Source organism: Ranitomeya variabilis, chromosome 6, assembly GCF_051348905.1.
Source record: "Ranitomeya variabilis isolate aRanVar5 chromosome 6, aRanVar5.hap1, whole genome shotgun sequence".
NCBI classification, from domain to species: domain Eukaryota; kingdom Metazoa; phylum Chordata; class Amphibia; order Anura; family Dendrobatidae; genus Ranitomeya; species Ranitomeya variabilis.
Genome location: NC_135237.1, coordinates 25095942 through 25118329, shown reverse-complemented (window position 1 = coordinate 25118329; position 22388 = coordinate 25095942). Strand labels below are relative to the sequence as shown.

Below are 22388 nucleotides of genomic sequence, written 5' to 3'. Positions count from 1 at the left end.
TTTCAGCAAGACGATGGTAAATCACATACAGCCTCCATCACAACAGCACAGTTCCGCAGAAGAAAAGTTCCAGTGATAAACCAGCCACCTGCAGTCCAAACCTTTCACCAATAGAGAACATTTGGGGAATTTAGGAAACGAAAAATGCAAAGACACCAAACTGTGGAGCAGCGAGAATCCAACAACAGACAAGAAGGTAGAAGCTCCCAAAAGTCCAGCAATTGTCTCCTCACATTCCTGACGTTTACAGACCGTTGTAAGAAGAAGAGGTCCCCTCATGAACAATGATGGACAAAGACCCAGGATTTACTTTTTTGAGATGTGTCGCTGCCATCAATTTCTAAATTAGTCATTTTTTTTCAAATGAAATGGAGAAATATCCGATGTTCAACTTCTGATCTTTGTCCTATGTTCTGTGGAATACAATATTCCAGATTGTTGCATTCTAATTTTTCGTTACATTTTGCACAAAGTCGAAACATTTTTGGAATTAGGATTATATATCAATTTGCTAATTTGTATCACCACGTAGTCCTTGCTTATTTTTGAGGAATGATGAGATGGTGATAACTGATGGGTAGATGATGACTGATTTACAGATGATTAGTGAGCAGGTAAGAACTGACAGGTGATGGATGATGAGCTGATGATGACGAGCAGCTGATAACTAATGGGAAGCTGTTGACTGATGAATGAATGGTGAATGATGGACGATGACAGACAGGCAGAAGACAACTGACAGATGATTGTCAGATGTTTAATGATGACCAGATGATGGACAGTTGATGACTGATTTACAGATGGCAGATGATAACTAATAGGTAGATGACAATTGTTATATGATGGAAAGGTCATGATGAATCATCAGCAGATAATGAACAGATGATGACTAATGGGCAGATGATATCTACTGACAATAATGGGCAGATAATGTCTACTGACCAATAATATGCAGATGATGACTAATAGGCAGATGATGTCTACTGACCAATAATATGCAGATGATGACTATTTGCAGATGATGTATGCTGACCTATAATGGTCAGATGATGAATGATAAAATAATGAAGGACAGAGGATATATAATAATGATTGATCAGTTGATGATTGACAGGCAGATGATAACTAACTGATGATGGACAGATGATAAATGATGAGCTGATGATGGACAGCTGAAAATTGATGGGCGGGTAAAGGGAAAGTGATGATTGATTGACATAACTGTCAGATGATGCATGATGGATAGATGATGACAGACAGACAGGTGACAACTAACAGATAACAGACAGATATTTAATAATAACCAGATGATGGACAGATGAAGACTAATGGGCAGATGACAACAGATGGATGATAGAAAGATCATGATTCTTGATCTGATATGGTCTGATGATGACTAATGGGCAGATGATAGACAGATGACACCTACTGACTGATAATGGACAGGTGATGACAGCTGACTTATAATGTACAGATGATGAATGACAAGGTAATGATGAGCAGATGATAACTGTTTGACATGATGACTCTGACAGATGATGACTGATTGACAGATCATGAAAGGCGAGCAGATAAAAACTTACAAGGATGGACAGATGTATAATGATGAGCAGATGATGAGCAGAGGATGAATAATGGTGATTGAAAGGCAGATAACTTACTGATGATGAACAGAGGATTAATGATGAGCTGATGATGACTGATGAGCATTTGATGAATGATGACAACATATAATGAACAGATGTTTAATAATTAGCAGATAATGGACAGATGATAGCAGATGAACAGGTGATGACTAACGAGCAGATGATAACTGACGTATAATGGACAGATAATGAATGCTGATTTGATAATGGATTGATGACTACTGATTGACAGAGGATTACTAATGAGCAGATGATGGGCAGATGATGCCTACAGTACTGACAATGAACAGATGATGTCTCACGAAGAGATAATGACTAATGTGCAGTTGACTGACATCATGACAGTTGATGACTGACTGACAGATGGTGACAGACGTGCAGATGACAACATACAGATTTTTTAGGACGACCCGTCAATGCATAGATGATTATTTATGGGCAGAGGATAATTGACAGGCTGATGACAACTGATGGACAGGTGATGAATGATGAGCTGACGGGTGGATGTGACAGACGATTACTACTACAGACATGTAATGTAGGTTGGGTTCCTGACGACGTGCACGGCTCAGTCCCCTCTATATACTTCTATATACTCTACTCACAGGTGACCTTTTCATCGGCAGCTCTGGCCTTCTTCACATCCACGTGAGTCATCTCGTTTATGTCATTTTCATTGTCGTTTCTCCAGCTGCTGCGTAATCGAATACTCTGTGTAGCCTGACAGCGCTCAGCAATGTACGGCTGGAGAAGCGCTTGTTTCCATCCTTCCATAGAGGGCCTGCGTTATAAGAGATGTCGGTGGGTTCTATCTGCTATTGCAGCTTACTGAAGGGAATGGAGCTGAGCTGCGATGCCGGATACAAACTTCAGACAGTTGTGGCGCCATTTCTGGAAGAAAGCAATCATTTTTTCAAATTCTTGACAACTCCAATGATGCCGTCCATTGTAACAAAAGGGCGGCCCTACCAACGACATTTATGTCCTATTTACAGGACAGATGAAAAAAGTAGCATCAGTCGGAGCTCTCACAAGAGCTAGGGTCCTTGTCCCCCATGTGAATGTGTAACATGGCTCGGGGCAGTAGGTGTGGGCGAGGCACTCGTCTCCTGCGCCCCGCCACGTTACATGAAAGTGGAGGTCCTGGCTGGGTGTGTGGACTTGTGCTGTGAGGGCATTACTGAACAATGGCCTTTAGACCAACAACACGGCCCATCCCTGTAAGGGTAGCCCTTTTAACTGCGGGCACATGCCATAGCCTCCCCCGCCAGGATCTTTGTGCCGTAGCCTCCCCCACCGGGATCTCTGTGCCGTAGCCTCTCCCACCGGGATCTATGTGCCGTAGCCTCCCCCGCCAAGATCTATGTGCCGTAGCCTCCCCCGCCGGGATCTATGTGCCGTAGCCTCCCCCGCCGGGATCTATGTGCCGTAGCCTCCCCGTCAAGGATCTATGTGCTGTAGCCTCCCCCGCTGGGATCTATGTGCTGTAACCTCCCCCGCCGGGATCTATGTGCCGTAGCCCCTTCCACCATGATCTATGTGCCATAGCCTCCCCTGCCCGGATCTGCAGCGCCCCCACTGCCGCAGGGCCGAGGGGTACCCGATACCGGGCCTCTAAGTCTCTGCTCTGGGGTTGTCACGGTGGCTAGGCCCGGTCCGTGACCCTGCTGTGGGGCGTACAGTAAATAATAGATGTGGATGGTGGTAGTGGTGCGGTGTAGTGCCGGTTGCAGTAAATAACGAGGACACCAGGTTGCAGTCTCTTTACCTCTTTACTGAAGATCTCTGGGTCCTCAGTCCGGAATACGGTTCCCCAGGCTGCGCAAGTCCGGCCGGTCCAATGGCACCTCCAGAGGTCTCTTCGCAGGTGGAAATCTGTGCCTTCCTGCTAGCGCTATGTGTTGTGGTCCTCCCCTGCTGTGCTTACGGGATAGTACCCCACAACTGTTGTGTCTGTTTCTGATGTTCCCTCACAACTCGTTCGGATGATGTTCTTCTCCTCCGTCCCTCCCTGATGTTCTGGTTAGGACGGCACCCGTATGACGGGTAGGCTCAGAGCTCTTCCGGGACCCTAGAGTCGCCCCTCTCCTAGTGCGCCCCCCATGTCTTCATAGGTGATGTATGTGAGACAGCCCGCCTGAGACTGACTGTCCTGCCGTTGGTTTGAAGTATTGCTTGGAGCTAGATATATAAATACTTCCTCGGCGTTCCGGCCGCCGGTTGTGCGCCTCAGTAGGATGTTGCCTCGGTCTTACAGCACGACTCCTACTGGTATTCTCCTTCTTGCTTTGATCTCGTTTCTCACTCAGCACAATATATCTCGCTTCTGATCCTTTCTTAGGGCACCGCCGCTATACTGTGCAGGCACGGTCCCGTGACGTTCTTCCTTGTTGCCAGGCCTCTGTCAGGGTCCCAAACCTGACAGGGACCCTACCGAATCTTCCCCCACAACACCCCCTGCCACAAGGTGTTGCCTGGTTCCAACCCAGTCAGCTTTCTGATCTAACTTCCTGCCTGACCCCCAGTTTACCCACAGTGGTGAGGAGTGGCCTAATAAATAGCACCCTTAGCTCCCCCTAGAGGCCCGACTGTGAAATGTATTGGTGTCTGTGATACCTGGTCAGATGAACTCCTTCAGTGCCATCAGACGTACCAAAGCCCCCCTTAGTGGCGGAGCCACAGTACTGCAACGACCAGGACTCTGGGGCGCTGAAGATCTATGTGCCGTAGCCTCCCCCGCCGGGATCTATGTGCCATACCCTCCCCCGTCCGGATTTATGTGCCGTAGCCTCCCCCGCCGGGATCTATGTGCTGTAGCCTCCCCTGCCCAGATCTATGTGCCGTAGCCTCCCCCGCCTGGATCTATGTGCTTAGCCTCCCCCGCCGTGATCTATGTGCCATACCCTCCCCCGTCCGGATTTATGTGCCGTAGCCTCCCCCGCCGGGATCTAAGGGAGATTCTTGCTGCACTTCCCGCATCATTCTGCACATTGTATCATTACCATTTTGCAACATTCGGAATGTAACTAATATCCAGCACGCGGGGCAATCTGTAACCCGACGTTCACACCTTTAATAATTAACTTCTGCATTCATTTGTACATCTTGTTTGGCTACAATTTAATTAAAGTGCTCCACATTTATCTATGTTCATGCCATCTGTGTTTGATGATTCACCAATTACGCTTCTGTAATTACATTTATTCTATGTGCAGGTCGTATTTTAAACCTGTTTTCATTATGAAACATTAGAAGGAAAAATCAAGGCTGAGCCTCCAATACCGGCTCACACGGAGCGGAGCCCGAGACTGGTCACATCAATGGGCAAGTCATCTGGAAAGGTGAGATGCCGGATTATCAGATTTTTCAGAGTATTGGAATCACAGGTTATCTTGAAAAAAATTTCGCCATGTAAATCTACTTCTACCAGTTCATGGCGTTTCTTTCTTGCAAACTACAAACCTTGGCTGACCCATCGGCATTTCTGCCACGTGGCTATGTTTGGGTGGGCACCATCCTATTTTTCCAAGAGATCTATATTGCTGGAGGCGTTGGGAAACTTGTTGTCTCTAGGGCAAGTCCGATAGGCGTAGAGCATCTTCTGTCATTATTTAAAGGGGCGTTACAGGCCATGAAGACCAGAAAAACACTGATTGTACCGGTACTGTTTTTTCCGGATGTGTGAATGGGGCCTTACTGATCTCTCAGAGCGCATCTGAAAAGCGGTCGGCTATAAACAACTACTGAGTGACCGGCACACATGTTACTGATTAGTGGTCATTTAAATGGCATCTGTCAGAAGTTCTTTGCTATATAATGCAGGCAGAGAGCCTGATTCCAGGGATGTGACACTTGCTCAGTAGTTTGCTACAGCTTTAATACAATCAGTGTTTTATCAGCAGAAGATTATCACTGCAGGACTAGTTGTTGCTTGCCAGGTAGTCAGGCTAATCTGTGTATCCCCGCCCTCAGCACCGATTGGCAGCTTGCTCACAGTGTACACAGGAAGCAGCCAATCAGTGGTGTGGACGGGGTTATACACAGCTCAGTACTCTGACCATTGCTACACCTACAACAGAGGAAACAGGGATTCTATCAAAACTCAGCCCAGTAAGTGACACATCCGTGGAATCAGGGTCTCTGCCTTTACATCATGCTTCTGTCAGATTCCTTGGCAAAAATCTGCTGACAGATTCCCTTTAACATCACTAGTTGATTGGTGTGAACCTGGCCTAATGCACTTGTGATATGTCAGAGTCCAACCCGGCCTAACACAGTTAAAGGGGTGGTCCAATACATAAATTGTCCTGTGTAAATATCTATTTTTAAGCCCCAACCACTTTTGTAATTTGCCTTATTCTAAAATTCCCTACTGTTCTCCCTATACAGCTAAGGCTACGTTCACATTTGCGCTGTGCGCCGCAGCGTTGGCGCCGCAACGCACAACGCAAACAAAAACGCAGCAAAACACATGCACAACGCTGCGTTTTGCGCCGCATGCGTCCTTTTTTTCATTGATTTTGGACGCAGCAAAAATGCAACTTGCTGCGTCCTCTGCGCCCGGACGCGGGCGCCGCAGGGACGCATGCGGCGCAAAACGCAAGTGCGACGCATGTCCATGCGCCCCCATGTTAAATATAGGGGCGCATGACGCATACGGCGACGCTGCGGCGCCCGACGCTGCGGCGCCAACCGCAAATGTGAACGTAGATTAATCCCTACCTGTGTGGGTTCTTTCTACTTTACTTCCTGTGTTGCTTCGTTTGAGAGGAGTCTCAATCGGGACATCATCAGGAGGATGGTCCAAGTGTCACTTCTCTTCAGCTTCTATCACTGCCCAAGAAACAAAACATCATCTAGGGAAGGCGCCTGATGATGTCCTGAATCAAACATTGCGATGTTGATGGAGGCATGAAGAAATGACCGCAGCTTCTATCACACTGCTTCTGCCAGCGCTGCCCACGTCTTTGCTGCCTCTGGATGGGAGACATTAGCGTAGTGCTGCAGTCACTCACATTGCCTCTATCACCATCCCCTGATAAAGTCTTGTTCAGTCAATGAGGCGGTGGGGACAGAAGCTGGGACTTGGGCAGTAGCCATTGACAAAGTGGTGCGACAGATGCAGAAGCTTTGTAGGAGTTGAGATTCAAGATGTGGATGGTGGGGACTAAAGAATAATTCTGGACTTGCTCAGGGGATGGCGGTAACGATGCGGGGCGGCGGGGCAGAAGATGTGGGGCAGTTGGAACTGAAGATGTGGATGGCAAGGACTAAAGCAGTGTGGTGGAGGTGAAAGAAGCTGTGGTTACTTTTTCCCTGCCTCCATAACCATGAGTGATTCTGTCATCAGCGGATGGCTGGGACAGAAGCTGTGGCAAGTAACCGCAGCGCCACCCCATGAATGACGTCCTCTCTTCAAACAAAAATGTCAAAGGATACAAAGAAAAAATAATGGATACGGCGACGAGCAGGACAGTGAGAAGGGAATTTTATAATAAAGCAAATTGCAGAGCTGGGTATGCCTGGTTGTAGAGCTGATTGAGTTTGGTAGCAGTGGTAAATTCAACGTTCTGGGCCCCAATGCAAAATTTGTAACAGGGCACCCAGCTATAGCAGGTGTTTAGCAGTATTGGTCTTTTCATATGGGCCTAATGAACTTTTTGGGCTCCCAAAGACTACAGGGTCAGGGTGCGATTTCAACCCCTGCACCTATTATAGTTGCGCCCCTGTCAGGGGTCACATTTGTGATAATGTAGCAGAGACCAGCAGTGTAGAAGAGACCGATGGTGTAACAGAGACCAGCAGTGCAGCAGAGCTAGGTTTATTAGGTGGGACCTCAGTAACAGAGAGGTGCAAAGTAGCAAATGTGTCCGTAAGGGGACTTAAAGTGAATCTATCACCTGAAAAAATGCTATTCACCTGCAGATATGGGGCGGTGCCGCATGGGATCAGTCACCGCTCAGTGTATTGAGCATGGTGGCTGTGAGTGCAGCCCCCGACACTGACAGAAGCTCAGTGGTGACTGAACCAGCGCTGGCGTCGCCTCTATGACTCCCGGCAGCATCGGCAGGTTTAGAACACTATTAACCTGCAGATTAACCCCATCTTTGCAGGTTAATAACATTTTTTCAGGTCACAGGTTCCCTTTTAAAAAAGAAAATCTGAGCCCATCAGTGTGGTTGCGGCACGGATTCCTCTACTACTTGAATACTCAGGTGGCCTTCAGCTGCCCGAGATGACTAATAATGTCTTAGGAAGTAATATTGACGGGGCAAGCCAGGTTGCAATAATAACTTGACTTGCACAGGGGCAGAGAGAGAGAGAGAGACGGCCACAGCAGAGGGGTTGAAGACCCCGATGGTGGAGTCAGGCGTCAGGCGAGGAACAATTTTCAGCAGAATGTTGTTGCAGCTTTGAAAAAAGAAAAAATTGCTCAACGCTTCATTATACATTTAAATGGATATTCTAAAAGAAAAAAAAATGACCCTTTAGTTTGTACAGTTACATACATTGTGAATCTAAAGCGCAAAATCTCATCGTAAAGAAAAATTGGTAAAAATACAGCAATGCTACAAATAAACGCACTGTTTGTAAAGAGAAAGAAGCGACCCACGGGGCTGAATAGTAGCGGGATCCGTACACATTTTGCCTGGGAATAGCTCATCCTTTCACTCTATTTTTGCTCACTAAATCTAGAACACTACTTGAAGTTAATTAAATTGTAATGCCGCTTATCTGGTGAGGTTTACACAGCTGTTTACTACATCTCTCTATATATAGCAGGCTGTGATTAACGGAGTGAGTACAGGGCACCCGGAACATCATTATGTCATCACCATCAGGTGGGAAGTGTCACTATGTAGCTTTATTTTTTATCTATTTGCATAATTTAAATAATAAACTATAAACATTATCATGTGCGCCCGTCCCTCCGCCTCATACACAGACTATTGGAAATTGCCATCTATGTAACGTATACGGCAGTTGATGGCCTCACAGGGTGCGATGCTGTTCCCCAATAATGTTCCTCTTCCTATCGATGTGTTAAATAATTGATGAAGTTCAATGCAACTAACTAAAAATAATCCGTCAGCAGGTTTCTTGCGATGTAATTCGAGGGCAGTGTGTGTAAGGGCAGAGACCCTGATTCCAGCGAGTTGTTACTTTCTGGGCAATGTTTTATCAGCAGGAGATTATCACTACAAGACTAGATGTCCGCCTCCTGGTCCAAACACTCTCCCATCACTGATTAGCAGCATTTCATCAATACACAGTATCGACAGGAAGCTGCCAATTTATTACTAATAAATGTCACAGCCATTTCAACAAACTTTGCGTAAACTAATAGTTTAAGCAAATATAATAAACGTATACTTATATACTCATGAGCCATTGTTACTCCGCCCGTCTGTCTTCATCAAAGGAAAACAGACTTCAGTAAAGTGAAGTGTCAGTTTATGGAACATATTGAGGTCTATAGAGAGGGTAGCAGCACTCAGCACATTGAGCAATCAATCAGACATAGACAGGTTTAATTGCAGCTTCTTGGAAATTAATTTTATTTCAGTGCATATATCCTGCATGGTACTGATGTATAATGTCCTCCATGCTGCTTCTCCTTTTTATTAGTAAGTGTTTTATCTCACTTCAGAACTGTATTCACAGTTACACTGCCCAGTACTGCTGTATAATGTTCTCTATGCTGCTTCTATTTTCTAGTATCGTGTTTTACCTCACTCCAGACCTGTATTCACAGCTACACTGCTCAGTAATGTTGCATAATGTCCTCCATGCTGCTTTTGCTTTCTAGTAAGTGTTTTATCTCACTTCAGAACTGTACACACAGCTACGCTGCTCAAAATAGCTGTATAACATGCTCCATGCTGCTTCTACTTTCCAGTGAGTATTTGAGCTCACTCCAGAATTGCTTTCACAGCAATACTGTACTACTTTATAATGTCACCTATGCTGCTTCTACTTTCTAATGTTTTATCTTACCCCAGAGATGTATTCACAGCTACACTGCTCAATACTGCCATATAATGTCATATGTGTTGCTTCTACTTTTTGTAAGTGTTTTTATCTCACTCCAGAACTGTATTCACAGGTGCACTGCTTAGCATTTCTGTATAATGTCCTCTATGTTGCTTATACTTTCTAGCAAGTGTGTTATCTCACCCCAGGGCTGTATTCACAGCTATACTGCTCAGTACTGCTGTATCATGTCCTCCATGCTGCTTTCTAATATTTATCTCACTTCAGTGCTCTATTCCCATCTACACTGCTCAGTACTTCTGTATAATGTCCTCAATGCTGCTTCTTTTTGTAATATTTATCTCACGTCAGTGCTGTATTCCCATCTGCACTGCTCAGTACTTCTGTATAATGTCTTCCATGCAGCTTCCACTTGCTAGGAAGTATTTTTATCTTTCTTCAAATCTGAACTCACAGCTACAATGCTCAGTATTGCTGCATAATGATCTCTATGCTGTGCCTGTTTCTGAACATGAGAGCAGTGTGTTGCTTACAAGCTAGCCAACAGCGGTGATCTGTCTCCTAGGCAATGGAATGTAAACAAAAGGAAAGTGTTAATCTCTCAAGAGCAGACGATAATTTTAATGAGCAGTAAATTGAGAAAGTGCTTGTTTTTACAGACAGTATCCAACAACATGCATATATGAAGATGGGAATAACTCTTAAACCTCTTCCTGGCTCTCAGAACCCAAGAAAATGGAGGTTGTCTGGGTGAGAATCCTAAACAAATTTGATTAGTTAAGAATCGATTCTCTCATCTGTAACTTTTACCGTTAAGAACTAGAAATGCTCCTCACCATACGTTCTATTTCTATTACTACTAGCAGCAATAATACAATTATAATAATTAATAATCTGCATGATAATAAGATAAGAGTCGTGCTCCTGTCAGGAATATTCCCCTATAAGTGATGTCTGCTTCTTTCACTAATGGCACTTTTCCTCCCATCTGTTCCTATCAGTGTATGATCAGTGTTATAATACTGATACATTGTTTCCTCCCTTGATTCGGTTATGCATAGGCTGATGCTCGGGCCGGAAATTCCATACACACCAGCAGCAGCGGCGGCAGCTCCTTCCATACGATCCTGGCCCTGTGATGTGGCCCTGCGCCCTGATGTAATAGTAATAATGACATTATTTCCAGGGTTTGTAAGAACAGCCCTCGCCGTGGGATTGCATAACAGTCTGAGAAATTCTACAACAGCTGCTCATAAAATCCAGGCCCGGAAACACGCAAACACACCGCACTCCACAACCTCTCCTTTTTATTGTATTTTTTTTTCAAATTTTGCAATCTGACCCCGATTAAAAATTTCCGTGGAGTATAGTATGTGCTTCCAGACATTTACTTCTGTATATTTAGGCTTAGTGGCATCTCTATTGTAGTTCTCTATTGTTTTTTTTTATCTATTTTCATTCATTTTTTTAAAGATTGTGTATACTTTTACAACTGTTATTTTTAAACCTCTTTTGCATCTAAAATAATGATAAAAACAATAATCTACAATCTATGATTAAAACCTTATAATTGATTAGTGTACATCTCCTATGCAGTTACATGTGTGTCCATGGTTACACACGCTACTTGTTAAGATAAAAGTGTTATTATGGGGTATATCAGGATGAGAATGCACAAGATTTGCTCGATGTTTTTTTTTTAAATTCGAATAATTATTATTTACAAAGTTGCTTCATTTTTATTATTATTATTATTATTATTATTATTATTTTATTTTTATTTTTTTATTCTCTCAGAAGGTTTTATTATAACATTGCTGCCTTCTTCCAAAAAAGTGAAAGGTGCAATGTCACTCAAGCTGGAGCTTTTTTGGAAGAAGGCTGCCATGTTTTTCTAACCCTGGACAACCCCTTCAAAAAAAAGTCTCTTGTTGTAGGAAAAAGGAAAGTCATTTTGTCAGAGCAGATGGGCTCATACTATTCGATCAAAATTTACAGTAAGAACCCCACATGTATAAGTATTGTAACTAAATGTCACGGGTGTTTCAGAGGCTGCAGACCGTCGCACTTCATCTGGCTGCAGAAGGTCTCAGCTGTTTGCTTTGCAGACTTCTTACTGGTCCTTCTGACTCTATGACCCAGTGGCAACCTCCTGCTGGGAGTGGCCGGTGATATTTCCAATTCCCACTGTTGAGGCTTGGAGCTTTAGCAGTCAGTTATCTTCCTCTCTGGTGCTTGATGGACATCTCTGTTTCTCTCTGAGTCTACTCAAGCTAAGTGTTCCCCTTCTATCTTTAGTTACAGTGGGGATTGACCAGCGCTTACCCCGTCCTTCCCTTCAGGAGAAGGGCTTACTACTAGGGTCAGGCAGGGATTAGGTATCTTGCTCGGCGATAAGTGCAGAACATATATAGGGATGCTTAGGGCAGACAGGGTGATGTTAAGATCTGCCTAGGGGTCTCCAATCCCCGCTTCCCTAGTGTTGGGCTCCTTTCCCCTTATCCCTTTGTGTTGCACTTAGTCTTTCCTACACTGTGCATGACACTAAAGCAGTGATGCACTAGAGAATATTCCATGTTGGCACACATCTTGATGCTCTTCGGGAGGGGCTGCTGCATTTTTGGTTTTGCTTGTTTTTGCTTTGCACTTGCACAATTATTTCACTTTTGCATTTTCTGGAGGAAACATATTGACTTTGTATTGTGCCGTTCCCAAACATTATAACCAGCTCTTACTATTGCCTCCTGCATCTCTGAGATCACAATCCTCCCAGGAGGCCATATCTGGACCATGAACCTCTGACTATACGCAGGCAGGTACGTTGGGTGGCACCTTGCACGAGACTCATTATTTTTGCCCAAAATAGACCAATTCACCATTATAAATGTGCGCACACAGGCATCTATAATCTCTAACAACTCTACTAAAACATCAGAGAGGCTACCAAAAAGAAAGAAGACCTCCAGGACATTCAGAAAAGTTGTCAAGTCTCTGCACAATAGCTTTGTGTGGCGCTAGGATGCTGCATCATCAGACCCAGTGCCTGGGCCCAAATATTGCAGAAAACAGGCATCACCCTTGCGTATGCTTGTGTTCCTCTTCTGCTGTGACTATTTTTCAACCTCTGCTCTGGTGATTGTCGGTGGCCTCATGGTGCCCCCTTTCCTGCTGGGTGGATGCTGTGCTCTTGGCAACTGTATAGGTCGCAGACCCCTAAGATTAGACCTGACTTTAAAATTGTTCCCCCAATAGTTTATTCAGTCTGTTTGCAGCTGAAAATACCGTAAACCTCATTTTAGGCAAATGATCATTTCATTGACATCCATGTTCACCCATTAAAGGGGTTGTCTGTGAATTTTGGCACCTTTTCTTTCTTATAGGGGCTTCTTTTTTCCAATTGTTGGACAACCCTGTTAATTTATTTTTCCTGTAACTTTCATGCCAGGAGATAAGTGGCCACAAGACACCCATTATTTCGGAGAATACAATAGGCTCGTTTTGGTTTTCCCGCATGGCAGATGTTAGGGTATCACCATAGACATTTGACTTATGTTGGGTCCCACCAATTTGTAACCTCAAAATCCGTGGGACCCAACAATGTTCCTCCTTTATTCCACTGAATTTTTTCATGTATGACTGTTCGTAAAGTGAAGGCTTTTTCCACTGTAGGAGGAGAGATAACGGCTTCTGGCTCTTCCTTAGAGAAAACATACAGTAATTGAAAATTGTATCACATCACTTTAGGGCACTACTATTTAGGCCAGCTCCCTCTCACACATGGTAGATGGGGTCCTTTTGCCTGGGGCCCAAGATCTTCACATTGCCCCTTCGCTCCTGTGTGCAGACATCTCACCTGAGTTGTTTTATGATCGACCTCATCCTAAACCCCATGGTGACAGGCGGAGGAGCGGTGGGAGCTATGAGATATGGGTCTGCCGCTTATCTCCTCCCTGTTATTTCTTCTCCCGGTCTCCATAAGCCAACGCATATCTGAAATCTTAAGAGACTTTCCTTTTGGATTGATGAAGCCATTGAAAGCCGAGTCCCACCACAAGGACAGGAAATGTAATATGTGGTCACTTTCTAGAACCTTTTATGATACAAAATTACCTTGTGTTCCTTCTGTTATTGATGTCAGATACAAAACCTCAGACTAACAAGTAGAAGATGCTACATGGGCATTAATGATGAGTCCGTAGTAACTCATCAGACGTGGGGTCTTTTTTCACTTTGACTTATCTGGATAAAGTATCCAGTATTTATCTATCTATCTATCTATCTATCTATCTATCTATCTATCTATCTATCTATCTATCTATCTATCTATCTATCTATCTATCTATCTACCCTTCTATCTATCTATCTATCTATCTATCTATCTATCTATCTATCTATCTATCTATCTATCTATTATCTATCTATCTATCTATCTATCTATACAATATCTATCTAGTATCTATCTATCTATCTATCTATCTATCTATCTATCATCTATCTATCTATCTATCTATCTATCTATCTATCTATTATCTATCTATCTATCTATCTATTGTCTATCTATTATCAATCTATTATCTATCTATCTATCTATCTATCTATCTATCTATCTATTTGTCAAGGGTTTACCGCTACAAAGAGAAGCCAGAAGACCGCAGCGTCTGATTTCTTCTACTCCTGCACTGATTAGAAGCACATCACCTTCATATTAAACAGTGTAAATTTCTTTTTAGCAGTGCAGGAGTTAATGTGCTCTGTTTAGAGCTCCTGGAGCTACGCTGTCAGCTGTGCACTGTTAGCCATTCCCATCTCCTATATAATCTGGGTCCTGGCTAGCACTCATTGTCAGAGTTAGCTTATGCTGCTTGGTTAGGAGGTTGTTGGTTATTATTGGAGAAGGCATTTGGTGGATTTATCTGTGACTGGTGCTAGTTTTTGTGTGTGTGATAATTCCCTTTCGTCTCCTACTTTGGTTTATCCCCATCCTCCACTGCCCGGTGCATCCCTCTGTTATACGTGTGAGTATGTTTGTATGTTTGATATGTTTTCGCTACCCCTGTTCATATTGCCTTGTTAGTCTGGTTGATGTATTCCGATACACTACTACTCCCCTCTTCCCTGGGTGGGGGAAGGGTACAGACTGAGGGCGAATTCAGGAGATAAAGTAAGGTACGTGGCCCCAGCATCTTCACCATCAGAAGTAATCCGGGGAAAACAGCGCGAGCTAGGGTGCCCCTAGCATTAAGTACAGGGAAGGATGCCCTGGTCCTGGGACACCCAACAACAGAGTCGTGACATCAGCTCTGACTGAAACTGTATTTTTTTTTTCCATTATGGAACCTATCACTGCTCTGACAAGGCAACTGCAGCAGCTCAGCCAGGATGTGGCAGATCTATGCACTGTCGTTTTATAGCACCCTTCACATCAGGTTTTGGGACCATGACTTCCAGGCAACCCTTAGTGGAGCCCAAGATCGCTTTGCCAGACAGATTTGCTGGTGTGTGACAAGTTTGCTGCTTTCAGGGAGGCCTGTAAACTATTCTTCAGGTTATGTCCTTGTTCCTAGATGGAAATTGTTCTTCTGGATTACCTGAAGAACAATTTTCATAATCAACTGCGTCTGTGTGTCAAGTAGTTATTGATAATTTGAGGAAGTTGGAGTCCAAATGTAAGAATGTTTGGAGACATTTGGTGGGTCCGGACCTGTGTGTTGGTGACTTGGTGTGGTTGTCTTCAAGGAATATTAAGTTGAAGGCTCCCTCTTGGAAACTGGGTCCCAGGTTTATCGGCCCGTGTAAGATTTTGGCCGTTTCCACTCACTTTTATGATCCATAATGTGTTTCATCAATCAAACCATTTAGTTATACATTATGGATCTGCAGCGCCCCAGAGTCCTGGTCGTTGCAGTACTGTGGCTCCGCCACTATGGGGAGCTATGGTGCGTCTGATGGCACTGAAGGAGTTCATCTGATCAGGTATCACAGACACCAATACATTTCACAGTCGGGCCTCCGGGGGGAGCTAAGGGTTCTATTCACTAGGCCACTCCCCACCATAGTGGGTAAACTGGGGGTCAGGCAGGAAGTTAGATCAGAAAGCTGACTGGATTGGAACCAGGCAACACCTTGTGGCAGAGGGTGTTGTGGGGGAAGATACAGTAGGGTCTCTGTCAGGGGTGGGATCCTGACAGAGGCTTGGCAACTTGAACGAACGTAACGGGACCGTGCCTGCTCAGGATAGCGGCAGTGCCCAAGGAAGGATTAGAAGCGAGATAGATTGTGCTGAGTGAGAAACGAGATCACGCAAAAGGAGAAATACCAGTAGGAGTCGTGCTGTAAGACCGAAGCAACATCCTACTGAGGCGCACTACCGGTGGCCGGAACGCCGAGGGAGTATCATAACATTCTGCTTCAAGCAATACTCCAAACAGCGGCAGGACAGTCAGTTTAAGGCGGGCTGTCTACCTTAAAATCACCTATGCAGTCTTGGGGGGCAACCTGTGGAGAGGGGCGACTCTAGGGTCCCGGAAGAGCTCCGAGCCTACCCGTCAAACGGGTGCCGTTCCAACCAGAACACCAGGGAGGGACGGAGGATTAGCAGAACATCATCTAATCGAGTTGTGAGGGAACTTAAGAAACAGACACAACAGTTGTGGGGGACTTTCCGTAAGCACAGCAGGGAAGGACCACAACACATAGCGCTAGAAGGAAGGCACAGATTTCGACCTGTGAAGAGGACTCTGGAGGTGCCATTGGACCGGCCGGACTTGCGCAGCCTGGTGAACCATGTTCCGGACTGAGGACCCAGAGATCTTCAGTAAAGAGGTAAAGAGACTGCAACCTGGTGTCCTCGTTATTTACTGCACCGCATCACCAAAGCCTCACTACTACAACATCACTACCACCACCATTATCCATCATATCTTTCACTGTGCACCCCTCGGCAGGGTCACGGACTGGGCCTAGCCGCTGTGACAACCCCAGAGCAGAGACTCAGAGGCCCGGTACCGGGTACCCCTCGGCCCTGCGGCAGTGGGGGCGCTACAACTTGGCGTCACGAACAGGATCTACTTAAGCCTGAAGAATCAGGTCATGTGTGCCTTGGAACTGTGATTTACTGTGCTTGGACTGTACTTTATTACAAAGACTGTGCTGCGCCATTTACCGCCAAAATCCGCCACCATTGTAGCGCTGAGGAGAGCGCAGGAGGAGAAGAGGGGCGTGGAGTAGGCGTAGGCAAGCTGGAGAGCGCGAACAGCAATGGCCGCCCAGTCTAAATATTTCTGTGTCCTGAGGACGTGTCCGTCAACAGCCGAGGTCCGCCTCCTGATCCTGTTTGGAGGGTGGAGACCATGGAGATGGGGCCGCCCACGAAAGAGACCGCGGGAAGAGGACACGGAGGAAGGAGAAAAGATGGCGACACCGAGAACACCGCGTGGGACTGACCCGATCCAGCCTGAGGCTGCACCACCTGACACAGCCCCAGATGCGCCAACGTTGCGGGGACTGACCCTCACGGAGCTACCGATGGGCCGACCCCCCTTGCCACCGTCTGAGGAGTGTGTAGCTGCAGCCGAGGCTCGCCAAATAGCACGCCGCTTGGAGGCTGATGCCCGCGTGCTTGCTCGGCTGGGCCAGCCCACAGAGATCCGTCTATCTCCGGTGTCCCCTGCTCGTCCCAACCCGGCCGCGGCGAAGGTACGCTGCCAACACAGGGCATGAGGATCTTGCCGGAGGCCGAACACCTGCGGCACCTGATGACGGTGTGGCGGAGCCGGCCCCAGCCTGCAGCTCAGATTGATCTGACCAGCGTTGCAGAGATCCCATCGTCCCACTGGGGTGTAGTGGTCTCCTTTAACCCCCGATATGGAAGAGGGGTTATACAGGAGATCGGGGAGCCGCTACAAGTCCACGTGGACCGAGAGGAGGTAGAACCTTGCGGTGGAAGGTTTGCTCGCGACCTGGAGCCAGGTGATGCCGTAACCTACACCAGGTGGAGGAGAGCAACAGGCGAAGCTGGCTGGATGGCGCGGGGCGTCCAGCGGTGCGTCGCACTCCAGGCCGCCGCTGCAACCTCCGAAGATGAACCTCCCGCCGAAAAGACAACGGAACCTGACCCTGCGGAGCAGCGGGGAACCCAGACCCACCACGTACCTTGGGGGTGTGCCGGATCCTCGGTGAAAAGAACATCCCGGCGAGGGATCCTGTCGTTGTTGGGGCGGGACCCGCTCCTTGAACCAGCAGGACGACCCGTTGGTCTGGTGAGGCCCGGGAGGAAACCACCTTCTTCCCCGAAAAACGAGTAAGCATGACTGCTTTAAATATGTAAATAGTTCTTTGACTGTCTGTTTGTTTCCTGATTTTGCTGCAAAACCCGTCCAGGGTTAACTCTTAAGGGGATCCTTCTGTTGACCCGGGATCCCTATTGTTTGTTTTTGTTTGTTTTTCCAAAGTTTTTGCACAAGTTTCTAGTTGAAAAGAACTGCTGAAATCATGAACAGTGCATGATACGAACTTTTTGTACATAGTTTGCACCTTATTAAAGGTGCTCCCTACTGGTTTTACTTCAAAAAGGACTCTTTGTGAAGATACCACACTGGAACCTTTGCTGAGTACGGACTGGTAGCTTGAGAAGATATGCTACCTCATAGAGACTTGTTCCCCTCTTAAAGGGGATGTTCAATTGTTGCACGTAAATAGTGATATTGCTTTAAGACAGCTGGCAATAATGTTTGATGAAAGAAAGTGATGATAATGTTTATATGAGTAAGTTATATGTATTTAACTAGTTAAATGTGAAGAAATGTTGATGATGTTCTCCGAAAGAAAGTGAAAGATAGAAGAAGGATGCAGTGTAGGGGTAGACGTGGTGTCCAGCATGCATGATAGTTAGAAAGATAATGAGAAGGCTTAATGTTCAATACAAAATGTTTTGATAATGTTGATAGATAGTTAGGATAGAAGGTAAACCCTGAGTCCTCATAGGAGTCATGTAGAGATGGCTCAGTGCTCTTAAACTGAAAGTAATGTTATGTTCTATACCGTGTATAGTAGTTGAAAAGGCAGTAGGCCCGGGCTGAACGGGGCGGTCCTGTAACTGAAAGGAGACGCAGTAGGTCTGGTGCCGTTAGGACAGGCGGTCCTGCAGATTTAAAGATGGAGAATGAAAAAAAAAAGTTAAATTGCCTTATAATGTGATTATAAGAAGGTCTTTAGTGGATTCCGAGTGTATGTCCTCAAAGGCAATGTTAAATTATTGTTAAACAATTCTGCACTTAGTAGAATACCCGGTTGGGTAAAAGAAAGTTAATTGTGGCATGTTGCTATGATATTTAACTATGTTTGTAATGTTCAAGTGTCCTCACCTCCCATAAAGGGAAGCCTGTTAAATATGCTTATTGTTATTGCACTCAGCAAAACTGTATGTCTTTTTGCTAACTTGTATTGTTGTTTTCTTCTCAGTCCCGGAGTACTGTGTTTAACCAGGGGGGAGTGCAGCACCCCAGAGTCCTGGTCGTTGCAGTACTGTGGCTCCGCCACTATGGGGAGCTATGGTGCGTCTGATGGCACTGAAGGAGTTCATCTGATCAGGTATCACAGACACCAATACATTTCACAGTCGGGCCTCCGGGGGGAGCTAAGGGTTCTATTCACTAGGCCACTCCCCACCATAGTGGGTAAACTGGGGGTCAGGCAGGAAGTTAGATCAGAAAGCTGACTGGGTTGGAACCAGGCAACACCTTGTGGCAGAGGGTGTTGTGGGGGAAGATACAGTAGGGTCTCTGTCAGGGGTGGGATCCTGACAGAGGCTTGGCAACTTGAACGAACGTAACGGGACCGTGCCTGCTCAGGATAGCGGCGGTGCCCAAGGAAGGATTAGAAGCGAGATAGATTGTGCTGAGTGAGAAACGAGATCACGCAAAAGGAGAATACCAGTAGGAGTCGTGCTGTAAGACCGAAGCAACACCCTACTGAGGCGCACTACCGGTGGCCGGAACGCCGAGGGAGTATCATAACATTCAGCTTCAAGCAATATTCCAAACAGCGGCAGGACAGTCAGTTTAAGGCGGGCTGTCTACCTTAAAATCACCTATGCAGTCTTGGGGGGCAACCTGTGGAGAGGCTACCACCATTATCCATCATATCTTTCACTGTGCGCCCCTCGGCAGGGTCACGGACTGGGCCTAGCCGCCGTGACAACCCCAGAGCAGAGACTCAGAGGCCCGGTACCGGGTACCCCTCGGCCCTGCGGCAGTGGGGGCGCTACAGATCCTATCACTGTTCTGACAAGGCAACTGCAGCAGCTCAGCCTGGAGGTGGCATATCTTCGCACTGTCGTTTTGCAGCACCCTATCTATCTATTATCTATCTATCATCTATATATCTCTCTATCTAGCTATCTATTATCTATCTAATATTCACTGCTCAAAAAAATAAAGGGAACACTAAAATCCCACATCCTAGATATCACTGAATGAATTATTCCAGTTGTAAATCTTTATTCATTGCATAGTGGAATGTGTTGAGAACAATAAAGCCTAAAAATTACCAACGTAAACCACAACTAATATCCCACGGAGGTCTGGAGTTGGAATGATGCTCAAAATCAAAGTGGAAAATGAAGTTACAGGCTGATCTAACTTCAGTAGAAATGCCTCAAGACAAGGAAATGATGCTCAGTATTGTGTGTGGCCTCCACGTGCCTGTATGACCTCCCTACAATGCCTGGGCATGCTCCTGATGATGCGGCGGATGGTCTCCTGAGAGTCTCCTCCCAGACCAGGATTAAAGCATCCGCCAACTCCAGGACAGTCTGGGGTGCAACGTGACGTTGGTGGATGGAGCGAGACATGATGTCCCAGATGTGTTCAATCGGATTCAGGTCTGGGGAACGGGCAGGCCAGTCCATAGCTTCAATGCCTTCATCTTGTGAGAACTGCTGACACACTCCAGCCACATGAGGTCTGGCATTGTCCTGTATTAGGAGGAATCCAGGGCCAACCGCTCCAGCATATGGTCTCACAAGGGGTCTGAGGATCTCATCTCGGTACCTAATGGCAGTCAGGCTACCTCTGGTGAGCACATGGAGGGCTGTGCGGCCCTCCAAAGAAATGCCACCCCACACCATTACTGACCCACTGCCAAACCGGTCATGCTGAAGGATGTTACAGGCAGCAGATCGCTCTCCACGGCGTCTCCAGTCTCTGTCACGTCTGTCTCATGTGCTCAGTGTGAACCTGCTTTCATCTGTGAAGAGCACAGGGCGCCAGTGGGGAATTTGCCAATCCTGGTGTTCTGTGGCAAATGCCAAGCGTCCTGCACGGTGTTGGGCTGTGAACACAACCCCCATCTGTGGGCGTCGGGCACTCAGACCATCCTCATGGAGTCGGTTTCTAACTGTTTGTGCAGACACATGCATATTTGTGTCACCCAACAAAAAATATTCAAAGACTTATTCTGTCCCCTTCCACATATTAAATTTAGATACTTTTTAATTTTAATATTTTTAATAAAGATTCTTTGATGTCAACTTGTCTGCAGTTAATCATTCTGCTTTCTGGAAATTTTTGTGTATAATCATGTATTATTAGTTTTTAATAAAAAAAAAATTTCTTAAAAATAATTTTCTGATATATTTTATTTTGTTTGTCTTTGAATATTTTTTGTTGGGTGAAATATTATATTTTGATATTCATAGCTTTTTTATATATTACATATTTATGGTATTTCTTTTCTATATAGGTTTTTGGTCTTTTTTTACATGCACATTTGTGGCCTGCTGGAGGTCATTTTTCAGGGCTCTGGCAGTGCTCCTCCTGTTCCTGCTTGCACAAAGGCTGCTGGGTAGCTGAGTTGTTGCCCTCCTATCGCCCCCTCCACGTCTCCTGGTGTACTGGCCTGTCTTCTGGTAGCGCCTCCAGCCTCTGGACACTACGCTGACAGACACAGCAAACCTTCTTGCCACAGCTCGCATTGATGTGCCATCCTGGATGAGCTGCACTACCTGAGCCACTTGTGTGGGTTGTAGAGTCTGTCTCATGCTACCACGAGTGTAAAAGCACAACCAACATTCAAAAGTGACCAAAACATCGGCCAGAAAGCATTGGTACTGAGATGTGGTCTGTTATCCCCACCTGCAGAACCACTCCTTTATTGAGGGGGTCTTGATAATTGCCAATAATTTCCATCTGTTGTCTATTCCTTTTGCACAACAGCATGTGAAATTGATTGTATATCAGTGTTGCTTCCTAAGTGGACAGTTTGATTTCACAGAAGTTTGATTTACTTGGAGTTATATCCTGCTGTTTAAGTGTTCACTTTATTTTTTTGAGCAGTGTATATCTATTATCTTTCTATCTATTATTTATCATCTATTATCTATTTATCATCTATTATCTATCTATTATCTATCTATTATCTATTTATCATCTATCTATTATCTATCTATCTATCTATCTATCTATCTATCTATCTATCTATCTATCATCTATCTATCATCTATCTATCTATCTATCTATCTATCTATCTTCTAGTGTCTTATTGACCTTTTTTGACTACTTCGTAACATATTCTATAATAATATGACAAATAACCCTTTTTTAATTCTTCTTTTCTTACTTTTATCCTTCGAGTTCACCAACCTCTTTCTCCTCCTTTGAACAGAATAACTTTGGCTTCGTGTGGTTGTAGATTTGAGGGAAAATTAGAGGTTAGGAAACACCTTTGTTAGGAGAGCAGTGGGTTATTGTT

At 45.5% G+C, this 22388-nt stretch overlaps 1 long non-coding RNA gene across 1 annotated transcript; it reads left to right on the top strand.

Moving 5' to 3' along the window:
* Positions 1–2037: 2037 nt before the first annotated feature.
* Positions 2038–10399, top strand: LOC143783377 (uncharacterized). Its single transcript, XR_013217138.1, has 3 exons — positions 2038–2294; positions 4862–4987; positions 10301–10399. It is a non-coding gene; the product is annotated as an uncharacterized LOC143783377 (long non-coding RNA).
* Positions 10400–22388: the final 11989 nt, after the last annotated feature.